Raw genomic sequence first — 14,482 nt, 5'->3', positions numbered from 1 at the left:
TGCCGGGTTCATCTTCCGACGCTCCCCGTCTCCCTGACAAGCTCCAGCAGCCTGCACTGCTGCTTTTTCATCCCTGCCAGGCAGGAGCGAGGAGGGAGTGGGCAAGCGTAGGGTCTGGAGCAGACGGCTGAATCTTGAACCCTGGATGTGCTCCTTACTTGCTATGCAACTTTGGGCAAGTCACTTCACTTTCGACATTCTTCAGCTGCAAAATGGGAAGAATGATGGTTGTATTCATTTCCTTTGCTGCTGCAACAAATTACCACAAACTTATGGCTTAAAACAAGACAAATTTATTATTTTATAGCTCTAGAGTTCGGAAGTCCACCGTGTCAGTAGGGCTGCTGGTGGAGGCTCTGGGGGACAATCTGTTTCCTTGCCCTTTCCAGCTTCTAGCCGCCACCTGCATTCCTTGCTCGTGGCTCCTCCTCCATCTTCAAAGCCAGCAGCACAGCCTCCTCCAATCTCTCTGACACTCCCGTCCTCCTCTTATGAAGACACTTGTGATCACACTGGGCCCACCAAACAATCCAGGGTAATTTCCCCATCTCAATATTCCTAACTTAATCACATCTGCAAAATCTCTTTTGCTCTGTAAGGTAACGTATTCACAGGTTCCAGGTATTAGGTGTGGCCATCTTTGGGGGGCCATTATCTTTCCTAGCACAACAATTGTCAAAGAATAAACACTTAATACAAGATACTTAGAGCCTGGCGTGCAGGAACCACTCAATAAATGTTAGCTGCTATTATTATTATTAATTTTATTTATTTATTTTTTTCCTCAAGCAGAAACTCTCAGTATGGAAAGCCTTCACCACTCATTGGCTCTGCCCCAACCCTTTCACCTGGCCAAACCTGGGGACCTCCTTCTGGAAGACTTCCCTGACCTAGGCTGGGTTTGGTGTCCTGCTGTGTTCAGGTGAGACCTGTTCTTAATTGTGTTGTGCTATAATCATCTGTCTCCCTCACTAGATTGTAAACTCCTCAAGAGCTGGGACCTCCTTTCCCTCATCTCTGCGTTCCTACCGCCCCACAGGGCGCGCAGCAGCATTCACTTGTCTCATCAACAACTAATGGTCCTTCCTGACTCCTCAGCAAACCAGGGTGAACGCAGGTTCGCGCACCTGTGGGAAGGGGTGCAGCGGTGGGGAAGACTGTATTTTGGCGTCATCATGCTCCACGCAGAGGCAGTTCTTCACGGTGAGTGGCTGGTTTCCCCATCGAGGAGCCTCTCTCGTGAAGAATGGGGAAGACAGACCCATGCGTCAAACCTTAAAGGAGACCTGGGCTCCCGCAGGTGTTTCAGCCACAGGGCCTTTGTTGGGAGTCACTGTCTCACAGCTCCAGCAGGGGCGGGAGAGGCTGGCAGAGAAAACGGGGGCCGGGGACACTTCGGTGGTTTGGGGGTTATCCGACACAAGGAAGAAGGACTCATTCTGCAGAAATCATCTGCTTCAGCGGTTTGTAAAGCTCAAAACACAGACTCCTGGCCCAGACCTGCTGAGTCATCAGGTCCAGGGGCGACGCAAGAAGGGGTATTTTTGAAAACTACTCAGAGTGATTCTGCTATGCAGCCAGATTTGGGAACCACTGATGGATCTACCCTGAATTTTACAGATGGACTACGCTACAAATAAACGGTTCCCAAAACAGGTATGTAAAATGGAAGGGACAGCCAGTGCAGCCCCACACGAAGCACACTTACTGCTCACCCACCAGGCCACACATCAGGAATATATGAAACGGTTCCTACCGAGCTGTCTCCCAACCCGCAGAGAGTGGACCTGAGGGTGGCCTCTCTGCTCCAGTTAGCCTCCAGATCGTCAAGACATGTGGGTCTTTGATCCAGCCTCTCAGGGGCACCCTTTGGAGGGCTCTGGGATGGGTCAAACTCCTCTGGCTCAGAGCTCTTACCCCTCTGTTGGCTCCGCCTGGTGCCTGGTACATCAGGAGCTGCTTGGCCCATTGGCCCAGTTTCTAGATTGGTGGGGCATCCACAAAACAGTTGGGCTGTTGTGGAGTGAGGGAGACCTATGTCCTGGGCATTATTATGCTAAGAGTCTCTTCCTCTGCCTTGAGTATACTACCAAATGCTCCTTTAGGGACATGTAGCTGCCCTGTATGCTGGGGGTGTGGTGGGAGGGGACTGGGGGGGAACAAAGACCCTGTCCTGTCATGGAAGGCTATATTTGGATTTCTGTGTAGACTATATCTTGTTCACCACCGAAAGTCTAGGTGCCATCTGTTACTGTACACGTGTGCCCCTTTACCCCTTTCGCCCTCCCCAACCCCTATTCCCATCTGATAACAACCAATCTGTTCTCTATATCTATGTGTTATTATTATTATTTTCCACATATAAGTGAAATCATACAGTATTTGGCTTTCTCCATCTGACTTATTTCACTTAGCATAATACCCTCAAGGTCCACCCATGTTGTCAAAAATGGCAAGATTTCATCTTTTTTTATAGCTGAGTAGTATTCCATTGTGTATATATACCACATCTTCTTTATCCATTCATCCATTGATTGACACTTAGGTTGTTTCTAAGTCTTAGCTATTGTGAATAATGCTGCAATGAACATAGGGATGCATTTATCTTTTTGAATTAGTGTTTTTGTGCTCTTTGGATAAATACCCAGAAATGAAATAGCTGGATCATATGGTAGTTCTACTTTTAATTTTTGGAGGAATCTTCATACTGTTTCCCATAGTGGCCTCACCAATTTACATTCCCACCACCAGTGTACAAGGGTTCCCTTGTACATCCTCTCCAACACTTGTTACTTCTTGTCTTCTTAATAATTCTGACTGATTATTATTCGTCTGATCCCTCTACTAAAATGAAAATTCCATGAGGGCAGGGATCTTTTTGTTTTCCCGTCCACTGCCTGCTTTTCTTCTTTGCTGTATCCCTAGCACTTAGCAAGTACAGCGAGGAAAACCCAGCAGAACAGATAGAGCGAGGAACTGAGGAAAAAGGGAGAAAACCCCACTGCAGGGCGTGTTTCACAGCTAACAACAGAGGTCCAAGGAGAAGGCAGGGCAGGAAGAACCCGAGCGAGGCCGAGCTTGGCCTGGGGCCCTGGGCCGGTCTGCGGGGGAGTCTTCGGGAGCTGCCATGGTAACCATGAAGGAGGGCCATGGGCCCGCTGTCCACCAGGGCTTGGGGGTGGGGTGGGTGGAGGGTGACAAGGAGGTTTGAAAAAACATAAAACAAAAACTCTTCCTTGAGTAGCGACACGCCCTGACTGAAGGCTAATAAACCATAATGCCCGACGTCAACACACAGTGAGAGGTGGTGCGAGCAGCATCAGAGCGAATCCGTAAGCACCAGGGGGACAAAGGCATCATAAACGAGAAGCAGAGCGGCAGGTGCTGGAGCACAGAAAGAATGAGTCATCCACAGGAGGGGCGGTGGCAGGCTTGCTGTGGCTTTGCAGAGACAGGAGGGCTGAGCAGCCTCAGGGACTGCTGGGCAGGGGGGCCCCTTTTAAGGGACTGAATACGTGAAAACCCACATTAGAAAGAGTACGCATTTTACAAAATAATTTTTGTTTTGCCCAAACTTTCTGTCTGCTCTTTGAAGCCTCTCTACCTTGTTCACCACGCCTCGGAGCCCCGGGCAGTCTCACCCGCTGCAAGGCTTCACCTGGGGACCGGCGACTCCTCAGTCTCGGTCTCCAGCCAGACTTCCGCTCCACCTGGGCTGCGCCTCCTCACCGGGCACGTCACACACTCTCCCTCCACTTGCCCAACTTGCTCCTCCTCTTCCATTCACTAAACCAGGTCATGCTATCCTCTCCGTCCAGGCCCAAACTGGAAACCCTGGGATCCCCAGACACCAGCCTCTTCCTTCTTCTCCACTTCCGGTCGGAGCAATGCCCACTGATGCGAAGGCCTGAGCACTTGGGATGACTGCCGTCGAGCCTCGGCAGCGCCCTCTGCACTCCCTCTCCTGCCTCGTTCCTCTGACTTGCCCCGCACAGCAGGCACAGTCAGAGGGCCCAGGCCAGCCCCTCCTAAATCCTGCTTCAGCTCAACAACTGGCCTGGATCCCCATTCGTCACAGAATAGCCTCTTCCATATGTTACTCAAGAGTCTTCATAACCTGACTCCGATCTGCCTTTTCCGCTCTCCCCCCTGCACTTTCACAACTCTGAGCCTTTGCACATGCTGGTCCCTGTGCTGGGAAAGCCCTTTCTCACTTGTCTGGATTGAAAAACCTTACTCAGTTTTCCAGGGACGGCTTAAGACATGACCTCCGTTGTCAGGCCCTTTCTGCATCCCACTGCTCTCAGGAAGAATTAATGTGCCCATCATCAGGGGAGCACCTTAAACATGTCTGTCACGGCATTAATCCAGGGGCGGGTATGCTGTTTTCACACACGTTCCCCTCTAGATTACGAATTCTTTGAAGGGCATGACTATGTCTTATTTATCTCTAAATTGTCAGTGCCGAAAATATCTGGTGCATGGACTGCAGGTGTCTGTCACATGTTCAGTAAATGAATGTCTTAGAAACACATGGTTTACATACAGTCTCTTTGGAACGCATCAAACTGCTTTCAGCAAAATACATGCATTGAAAAAGTCCTTCCATAGCGTCCAGCGATGAAGATGAACTTGGTTGGCAGCAGTAATGCAGAGGAAAACCAGAGAAAGGCTGACAACCCCGGGAAGGCTGGCCATGGGGAGGATCGGCAGAGCTCTGTAATGACAATCCCATGACAAAGACAATTTCTGTTTAATAAAAATGTGCCTGGGTCCAGGCCAACGATCGACTTATTTCAGACACTATTTACTATAACAAATTCTAGCACAAGGAGAAGGTTGGAGAGAAACTGCAGAGTTTCGAGGAATCTGACCTATTAGAGGGCATAGTGAACTTGGGGGTGTGGGGCCAGTCCCCCGGCGCAGGACACATAGCACTTTTGTCCAACCTCTTCTAACAGCTCTGAGAATGCAGAGACATGACAGAGTGGTGGTCGTGGGCACACTCACAAGGTGTAGACAGAGCAAGCACAGAAAGGTCCATCGGGAAAGAGCCAAAAAGACCCAATTCTACAAGATCAACCAAGTGGAGGACAAGGGTGCTGACACACTAAACTCTGACCAAAAGGGCGATGAAGGAAAGCCACTCAGAGACAGGGACAGGGTGCGGGAGTCCAGAAGGGGTCCAGCCGGGTACCCAGACGTCTAGGTAAGCAGAAGACTCCAGTGACCTTGTCCTTGGTAGATAAAATTCAGCTAGAGAAGGGAGTGTGGGGTGCTGATGAAGGCCAACTTATGTATCTATACTTCACCTTGCTCCAGAAAGAATCTGCTGGCTGACATCACTATCAGTTCGCCTTTGTTACAATTTCCCTCGATGTTCAACACTTTGGGATTCCCCACTCAGGTTCCATCATCCCATCTCAGCCACACTCCATACCCACCACCGCCCTTGAGAGTCTGGAAGCCTGACTGTGTCTTTACAGCCCTGTAACATTACTTCCTCCTGAATATACCATCGAACATACACTTGCACACTTAAGTAACCCGTCTCCTTAACCAGACTGAGGCCCTCCCTCATCCGTGTGGCCCCACAGGTGTCGGGGGGTAAATAAGTATCTACAGACTGGTGGAGCGCTTCGGTTGTAAGCGAAGTTAACTGGGCACAGAGAAAACAGAATTTTCCCGAGATTGATGAACAGAAACTAAAACCAAATAGGGATTACTCACACTGGTTTAGTACGCCACAGGCTATGGGCTCCGGACTTCACCGAGGAAAGGTCCTGCTGGAAATTTTGAAGGGGATCAGAATATACCATCCCAAAATATGCCACTTTGGCATAAGGATTATTTTGAGCTGAAGGCAATTAAGAAACAGCAGACACAGGAGGAACTCTCTGGCCTCCCCCATTCTACCTAGAAGAAGCAGGACATAAACTTCTGTTTGTGATGGTGTTCCCCTCCCATCTCCCAGACCAGGAGGAGGAAAACAACCATTATCACTGGTGAGAGAAAGTCGGCACCAAGATGGGTCTGCACAAACAAACCTGACTAAAATAAACCCCTATCTTCCATTAGTTTTCCCAATATATTTACCTTCCCATAATTTGCCCCTAGAAGCTCAAACCTCTTTTTCTTTGTCTTGTCACTTTTCCACAACTTATCTCCCTTTGTTAAAATAGCGTATAAGCTCTCAAACCTAACAGCTTCTTTGGGTTTTCTCTTCTCTTCTGTGAAGCTCCTGTGTGCATGTGTAATAAATCTTTTCTTCGGTTAATCTGGCTCTTTTCTCCTGTTAATCTCTCCTCTTGTTAGTTTAATTCACAGAGCCCAGCCACAAAACCCAACAGGATAGAGGAAAAGTTTTTTTCCTCCCCTACAGCTTCCATCAAGGATATGCACAACAGGTACTCCAGAGCAACAGGACAGGACAGATGTCTCCCCAAATCAGGCTGGAAAAACACTTCAGGGGAGGACACCAGTTCTTGGGTATGCGGGGGCTCTCATATAGATAAAGGAAGATGGGAAGGTGGAGGCCACTGTGATAGTGGGTCCCACAGAAAAGAAAGGGGTCCTCAAACAGCAGCGGCTCAGTCTGTGAGGGTCCTGGGCTGCGAGGACGTCTCAATAGCAGGCATTGAGAGAGAGAACACAGCTCTTTCCAAGGTGTATTAATGTTCTGATTCTGGGCATATAAGATTGAGCTCTGACCTAAAACCATAAAACTCCGAGAAGAAAACATAGGCAGTAAGCTCCCTGACATCGGTCTTGTTGATGATTTTTTGGATTTGACACCAAAAGCAAAGGCATCAAAACCAAAAGTAAACAAGTGGGACTACATCAAACTAAAAAGCTTCTGCACACAAAAGGAAACCATCAACAAAATGAAAAGGCAACCTACCAAATGGGAGAAAATATTTGCAAATCATATATCTGATGAGAGGTTAATATCCAAAATATATAAAGAACTCATACAACTCAATAGCAAAACACAAACAATCCGATTAAAAAATGGGCAGAGGATCTGAATAGACATTTTTCCAAAGAAGACATACGGATGGCCAACAGGCACATGCAAGGTGCTCAACATCACTAATCACCAGGGAAACGCAACTCAAAACCACAATGAGATATCACCTCACACCTGTTAGAATGGCTGGCTATTATCAAAAAGACAAGAAATAATAAGTGTTGATGAGGGTGTGGAGAAAAGGGAACCCTTGCTGGGGCTGTGCACTGTTGGTGGGAATGTAAAGTGGTGCAGCCGCTATGAAAAACAGCATGGAGGTTCCTCAAAAAATTAAAAACAGAACTACTATATGATCCAGCTATTTCACTTCTGAGTATTTACCCGAAGAAAACAAAAACACTAACTTGAAAAGATATTTGCACCCCCACGTTCAATGCAGCATTATTTACAATAGCCAAGACATGGAAGCAACCTAAGTGTCCATGGATGGATGAATGGATAAAGAAAATGTGGTGTATATACACAATGGAATATTATCTAGCCTTAAAAAAGAATGAAATCTTGCCATTTTCGACAAGATGGATGGACCTTGAGGGCATTATGCTAAGTGAAATAAGTCAGACAGAGAAAGACAAATACCATATGATCTCACTTATATGTGGAATCTGAAAAAAAAAACCCCACCTCCTAGATACATAGAACAGATTGGTGGTTGCCTGAGGCAGAGGGGTGGTGGTGGGCAAAATGGGTGAAGGTAGTCAAAAGGCACAAACTTCCAGTTATAAAATAAATAAGTCCAGGGGATGTGATGTACAGCATGGTGACTATAGTTAATAATACCGTATTGCACATTTGAAAGTTGCTAAGAGAGCAGATCTTAAAATTTATCATCACAAGAAAAAGAATGTTTGTAACTATGGTGACAGATGTTAACTACACTTATTGTGGTGATCATTTCACAATATATACAAATGTGGAACCAGTATGTTGTATACCCGAAAAAAGAAGCAGCTTCTGTTGCTTGCCCTGGGAAGCAGACCTTGCCCTATGGGTAGTGTGCAGCGGGGCAGGCAGCAAATCACGCTGCCCCAGCCTCTAGTGCTGCCAGACCTCTGTCTCCCATGCCTCCCAAAGCCCGACCCCTGAGAGGGGTCCCAGCATGAAGCACCACCACCCACTGTCTGCCATCCCTGTCTTTGTCTCCTCAACAGCGTCCAGAACCTGGGCCACAGAGCCCGCCTGGCAGTCGTGGAAAATAACCTGCTTACAATAGGCTGCCTTCATTCAGCAACCTCCATACGCTGCTCTGCTTCCTACCCTCTCTCAAGATTCCCTTGCTCTTTCCTTCCTAATTCCATTTCTTCTACTTGGACCTTCATACTTGTGCACTGTTTTGGTAAAAATCTCTTGATTTTACATACTTGTGTGACTAAACACGGGAAAAAGTTGAATGCAGATGGGGACTATGGGAGCACATTGATTTTTCACGTTAACACCTTTTGCTGTAGTTGTAAAGGTGTTCTAATACGAATTTTTAAAACAATTAAAAATGTTTCCCTACATCCTATTGCTATTGCCCTGCCCCTCTTCCTTTGGTGGTCACCGTGGGGAGGGGGCTGGAAGAGAAGGCCCCACAGCTGTCAATGAACCGGGAGGAAGCACAGAGACCAACGAGAAAAGCAGAAAGCACAGCTGGTGCCAGTTAGTAGATGGAGGGCTGTTACTTCAGGTTGTGCATGCGTTCCTTGAGGGGAAAAACGACCTGGGCCCCAGAGGGATGCTTAAAGCATTTCTATCGTCTTCCTCAGCCTCACAGCACATGTCCCACTAGAGAGAGCCAACCCAGCCAACCAGGGAAAATGGTTTGAGAAAACTAGGAAGAGAGAGGAACAAATCTGCGCCTTTGGGAAAGGAGCGCACGCGCAGTCCCTGGGGTGGGTCTCTACGCACTTCCCCATTTCTTATCTTCCACACGTCTCAACTGCTCTCCCTTCCCATTTATACATGCTTTTCCTTGGTTAGTTAAAAAAGTCACCACCAGCCACCAAACACCCCTGGACAGAAAGGACACTAGCAGTCACTGTTGTTTTTTGCTAAGGAGAAACCTTCCAGGTATGGTGTGTGGATTAAATGAGATCATCCACGATGCATCCAGCCCAAGCCAAGTGCCCCCCCCAACCCCCCAGTTGCCTGCTAACCCAGCCTCCCTCCCCTGTCTGGTCCTCTTAGGTGGGGCCATTGGTGACTTGCTTGCAGATACCCAGGAACCTCAGGGCTTCAGGGGCGAATAGCTTCTCCACAGCTACGTGGACGTCCTCACTTCTCCTTGGATACCCAGGGCCAATTCCCCAAGCACCATATCTTCAACACACCTGCACCCCACCATCTGCACAAGATCTGCCATTTTGTCTGCCGAGTTCCACCAGGAAAACTGATTGCACACCAGCTGCCATTTGACCGAACAAAAACTCCTGGACAATTAAAGTGATTCGGATGCTAGCTTATTGAACTGATCCCTTTTTAAGCACCCACTGTTTTCTCTGCATTAACTTTTCCTTTCAGCAGTACTTCGTGCCTCTATTTCCCTAAATGGGAATTTCATTTGCAATTGTTTTCACTTCTGATCATTTACTTAATATATTTGGTTTATTCTTCATATGGTTTTAACCAGCTATTTAAAAATCTTCAGTAGGATTATGCTAATTTCTATACTATAACTGATTTCCCTGTTTTTCTTTCCTGGCACTCATTTAGCGTCTCTGATTTTCAATTAAAATACCTTTGCTGGCTATTGTTGAAAGGATATTTTTGTAGTATTCTCGTGTATTAAAGAAGTTAAATTTCAGTTTCTGGTTTAAGAAAACTGAACAAATAATCTCTCTACCTGAATAATCAGTCTCTTTATGCCTGAATATATCTAGAATGAATAAAAATATCGAATAAAAAAAGGAAAACCTGCAAGGTTATAGTATATGCTCATAAAGGTGTTCTGAGAACAAATCAGGTCATATCTTAAAGACATTGTTTCAAAATTCCATGAAGAAAAAGGGCAATCTAATAACATGCATCACATTATTAGGCATACTCCCCTCTTCAAGCAGAACAAAAATGAGACAAGGTAACAAAAATGTGTGAGTGAGATGTGGCTATAAATAAAAGAGAATGATCTGTCTTGTAGACTTCAGTCTTTTCGCAGCCATTTGGCTGCCTTCCTCAGTAAACAGTAGTTGTGTGGTGAGTGTGTGTGCGTGTGTGCGCGAGTGAGGCATTATAAACAATCCCTCCTAAAGCCCCACCCGGTCCCGGTCCTCCTGAGACAGCTACCAGGCGCTTGCTTCCCCAGGGACCAGGGGGATCACAGCACCTGAGTTGCCACCTGATGTTCCACCATTTCGAAGAATGTACTGAGATTTGGGGACTTTGGGGACTGTCATTTTGGCTTTAAAAACTGTAAAATGAATATGGGAAAAGCTTTTCCCTGGTTTCTCCACCTTCGTCTTGCTTGAAAAACATCAAAGGCAACTGCCTAGCCAATCATGGGACTACTGGGAATGACCCTTTTGCAGTGCTATTTCTCAGCTGGCCAGACATCTTCCACAGGCTTCCTTCGGGCAGTTTTACTTTAAGGAGGCTGAGGATTGGAGCCGTGTGGGGATGGAGGAGCAAACAAGAAGTCCATTGTCCTAAACAGTCATTTCAGCCTAATAACCCCATGGTGAGGCTACTCATTAACTGGCAAAGCATCACAATAAAGCTGGTATTTACATTAACACCTACTATTTACTACCTGCTATATCCATCTCTCATCACGACTAACTGAGCTAACCCCACACTTCAATAATAATTCATAGTTTACATGTACGTGTCTTGTTTCTCAGGACTGAAAAAAGGCTTTCCATTTATCACTTCAGTTGTTCCCACAGTAGCCTCTTGCAAGGAACAGGGCCAGATCAGATGGCCGCGTGCCTCCCTTCCTCTGCAACACGCAAAAATCAGAAAAAGGATTTCCACAAAGAATCAAGAAGCCAGCCACAGAGCCCAGGTCCCTCGCTGCAGCTTTGAGGTGCTTGCCACTGAATTTTCCTGTCCCACTGTGAGAAGGATGCATCACAGAGAGGACTCATGAGCAGATGCTGGGACTGACACGTTTTAATGGGGAACACCAGCGCAGCCCAGGAGGCTTTTCGCTCTGACTGAAACGCCCGGCCCTGTGCCAGCCTTTTACAGTCCTAGGAGGCAGCAGAACAGAGAAGAGAAGCGGCAGTGGTGGAGAGCGGAGAAGAGGGTAGGAGACTCGGTGTCCATGATCCACTTTATCACTTGATCAAACTTTAACATTTTTGGATTTCCTAACACCCTGGCCCAAGAGACACAAAAATAAGCAAATCCTCCTAAATTAAGAAGTCTTCTCCTGCCACACTGCTGCCACCCCCCCCAACTCTCCCGTTATTATTTCTAAGGCAATTAAAAAATTAAACCAAAGCTCCCCCAATGCATTGCGTGCGCGCGCTGCAAGCGCAGCCCATTTCAGCACTAGCCTCGGGGACAGACGCCATAAGGGAGGGAAACCAGCCCTCGCCTGGTCGTCGACTGTTGCCACTGGACTGCTCTCGAGGCAGGTGTCCTGGGGTGCTGGGGAATCGAGAGGGCTTCTTCAGGCACTCGCCCAGAACATCTCCCCAAATAAAATGACCACCTAGCCACTCCATCCCTTTCACTACGGTCCTCTTCAACGGGGGATGTCGCTGCCGAGAGAAGAGCGAACGCTCCGTGACCTACATATGGAAAAGGGGTCCCCAGGGGCCTCCCCCCTCAGGCCGGAGAGATCGGGCGACCCCGACCCCTAGAAGACCCCTAAGTTCCGAGTTGTCTGTCTAAACCCGCGCCGGGTTTCCCAGGGCTCCGCAGAGGGTCCCGGGTTCGAGGAGCCCCGCACCTGCCTGCGCCGGGGGCCGACGCCCACCTGTGCCAGCGCCGCGAAGGCCGGACTCGCTGCAGGCGCCCAAGGTAATCACAGTCCTTGCTTCGCGTGCCTCCACTGACCGCTGTAGGACGATACAGACACCAGAACCGTCTCTCCAGTTCCAGAGACTTTCCCGCCCGAGGTCCCCCTTTGTTTCTAGCTCGCCCCGAGCTCGCTGGAGCAAAGCTGTGCCATGCATTCCCCGCAGACACATCCGGGCCGGCCCAGCCGGCGGGCGCCCACTTACCCGGAGAGGGGCGCGCGGGCCGAGGGCGCCGCTCACGCGCGGGCTTTGTCTCCAGCGCGGTGCACGCGGCGGGCGGCCAGACCCAGCGGCATCGCTCCTCATGCGGGCGCGGGGCTGGGCGGGGCTGGGCGGGTCGGACTCCGGCTCCGCGTCCGGACTCCCGCGCGCCTCGCCGCTGACGGGCTTGCGGTAGAAACGCGCGCCTCCCGCCCCGCGCCGCCCCCGGGGTCTCCGGTCCGCGTCACCAGCCCCGCCCCGCTCCGCACCTCCCCGCCCGGCCAGGGGAAAGACTACGCGAGGCTGAGGGGGTGCAGGTGGCTGAGCCTGTGCCCAGTTTGAGAGTGGAGTCACCCAGACGCCAAGTACTTTGTCCGCTCAGCCCCGCTGTGCTGCGCCGTGGGAGTGCGTTCCCGTCCGGCGGGGTGCAGAGCGTACCCCCCCCGACCCCGCTTCCTCCCTCCCACGTTGGTCGCGCCCACTCCGCACCAGGGTCTCGCTTGGCGCCCGGGAGGGGCCGGGAAATCCCGCCCGCCGCCGCCGACGTCACTGGTGCGTCACCGGGGCTCCCGCGCCGGGGCTCCGCGCACTCCTCGCACCCCCCCCCGCCTCCCATCCCCCACCCCGCGCCCCGCGCCCAGCTCCGCGCGCTCCCCGCTCGTCCCCGCGCCCGGTCACGCGCCCCCGCCCGGCCCAGCACTCCTCCTGGGGCGGGCATCGCCCGGGGGCTGGAGGAGGGGAGATGGGGGGACTGGAGGGGGGACCCGGGGCTGTGGTCCTCGCTGGGTGCCAGGACCTGCCGGTCCGCGACCAGGAAGGCGGGAACAAATTCCCAGTGTTCGTGCAGAGCAGGAACTGTTCCCGCGAGGAAATCCTTGGCGATTCCTCATTGTTTTTGAACTGTGAGCATTTTGCGATAGAGATATTTCAAACCTCTTGATTAGTATAGTCCTCTTCCTTTAGGGGAAAACTGCTTAAGCGCCGTCCATTTTCCAACTCCTGCTAAAATAATACAAAACCTTTGGAATAGAGAAGCAACAAAAACATTTCAAGCAGTGTTAGCAAGATTGGTAGGAAATGGAGGCCAATATTAATTCCTTTATAAAAACAACATAAAATCATGGCTGACAATTAGGAAATATTTCTTGCAAGTCTACATTCGCCGTCCTCATCCACCATCAGCAGCCATACCCTGCCATCAATGACATAAGGATCACTTGTTTCTTAGATCTCTGATCCCCATTGACTTGACATTTACCCCAGATAAATTCGCACCTTCCCAACTCCAAGTGTTTGATAGAATGCAAATGCAGGGTTCAGAAAGGCCCACCTGGGGCCAGCTAACATCTCACATAGATTTTTTTCACAGCTCACAAGTGGTCATTTAAGGCACAGAATTAAACCATGGTAAAATGACTAAGCCAGTAAATACCCACAGCGCTAACTTTTTTTTTGAAAAGAGAGAAGATATATGGGTACTGCATTTAAAATTCAATAAATCCAAAATTGGGCTCATTATTTCCACCCCAAAATCTATTTCTCCTGTATTTCCTGCCTCAATGACATCACCCCCCAGTTGGATGGCTAAGGTGGAATCCTTGGCTTTCTATTATCCTAGCTCCCATCTCAATCAATCCCAATTAATCAATTGTAGAGGAAATCAATATCTACACTTCCGGGTACCTCACTTCCTTATTTTATCTTTCTAATTTATTACACTATCCCCTAAGGTAGGAATGTCCATTTTGAAGAGAAAGAAGAGGGCCAGTCTAAGCCAGTAGTTCCAGAGTGGATCCCAAGACCAGCAGCATCAGCATCCCCTGGGAACTACTTAGAAATGCACTTTCTCAGGCCCCACCCCAGCCCTGAATCAGAAACTCTGGGAGTGGGGCCCAGCAGTCTGTGTTTTAAGCCCTCCAGAGAATTCTGATTCTGTCCATCTCTGTCCATCACCCAAGACTGGTGCAATCACATAACGCCTGCCTGGCTCCAGGACCCTGAACATCCATTTTCCTTTTTTCGTCCCTGGTAATATTCCTTGTTCTGAAGTCTTCTTTGTCTGATATCAATAAAGGTACTGCAGGTTTCTTAGATTGCTGTTTGCATGATGTATCTTTTCCCAGCCTTTTACGTTTAACCTATCTGTATCTTTATTCCTCTTTTTTTTGTGTGTGAGGAAGATGGGCACTGAGCTAACATCCATTGCCAATCCTCCTCTCTTTGCTGAGGAAGATTGGCCCTGGGCTAACATCCATGCCCATCTTCCTCTATTTGTTTCTTTATTCTTAAAGTGGGATTCTCTGTT

The 14,482-nt window shown here is 49.1% G+C and overlaps 1 protein-coding gene across 2 annotated transcripts in view; it reads right to left on the bottom strand.

Moving 5' to 3' along the window:
• GNG4 (G protein subunit gamma 4) overlaps positions 1 to 12,619 on the bottom strand; it is a 67,853-nt gene extending 55,234 nt beyond the window's left edge. For both annotated transcript variants that reach the window (XM_058542979.1, XM_058542980.1), the window contains exon 1: positions 12,181 to 12,619. The gene's annotated coding sequence lies outside the window, so the exon portion shown is untranslated. The remainder of the gene's footprint in view (positions 1 to 12,180) is intronic.
• Between the last annotated feature and the right edge of the window lie 1,863 nt (positions 12,620 to 14,482).

The sequence above is a fragment of the Diceros bicornis genome, chromosome 6, assembly GCF_020826845.1.
Source record: "Diceros bicornis minor isolate mBicDic1 chromosome 6, mDicBic1.mat.cur, whole genome shotgun sequence".
Lineage (NCBI taxonomy): Eukaryota > Metazoa > Chordata > Mammalia > Perissodactyla > Rhinocerotidae > Diceros > Diceros bicornis.
Note: the sequence above shows the minus strand (reverse complement) of the source record. Positions and strands in the feature narration are given on the sequence as shown.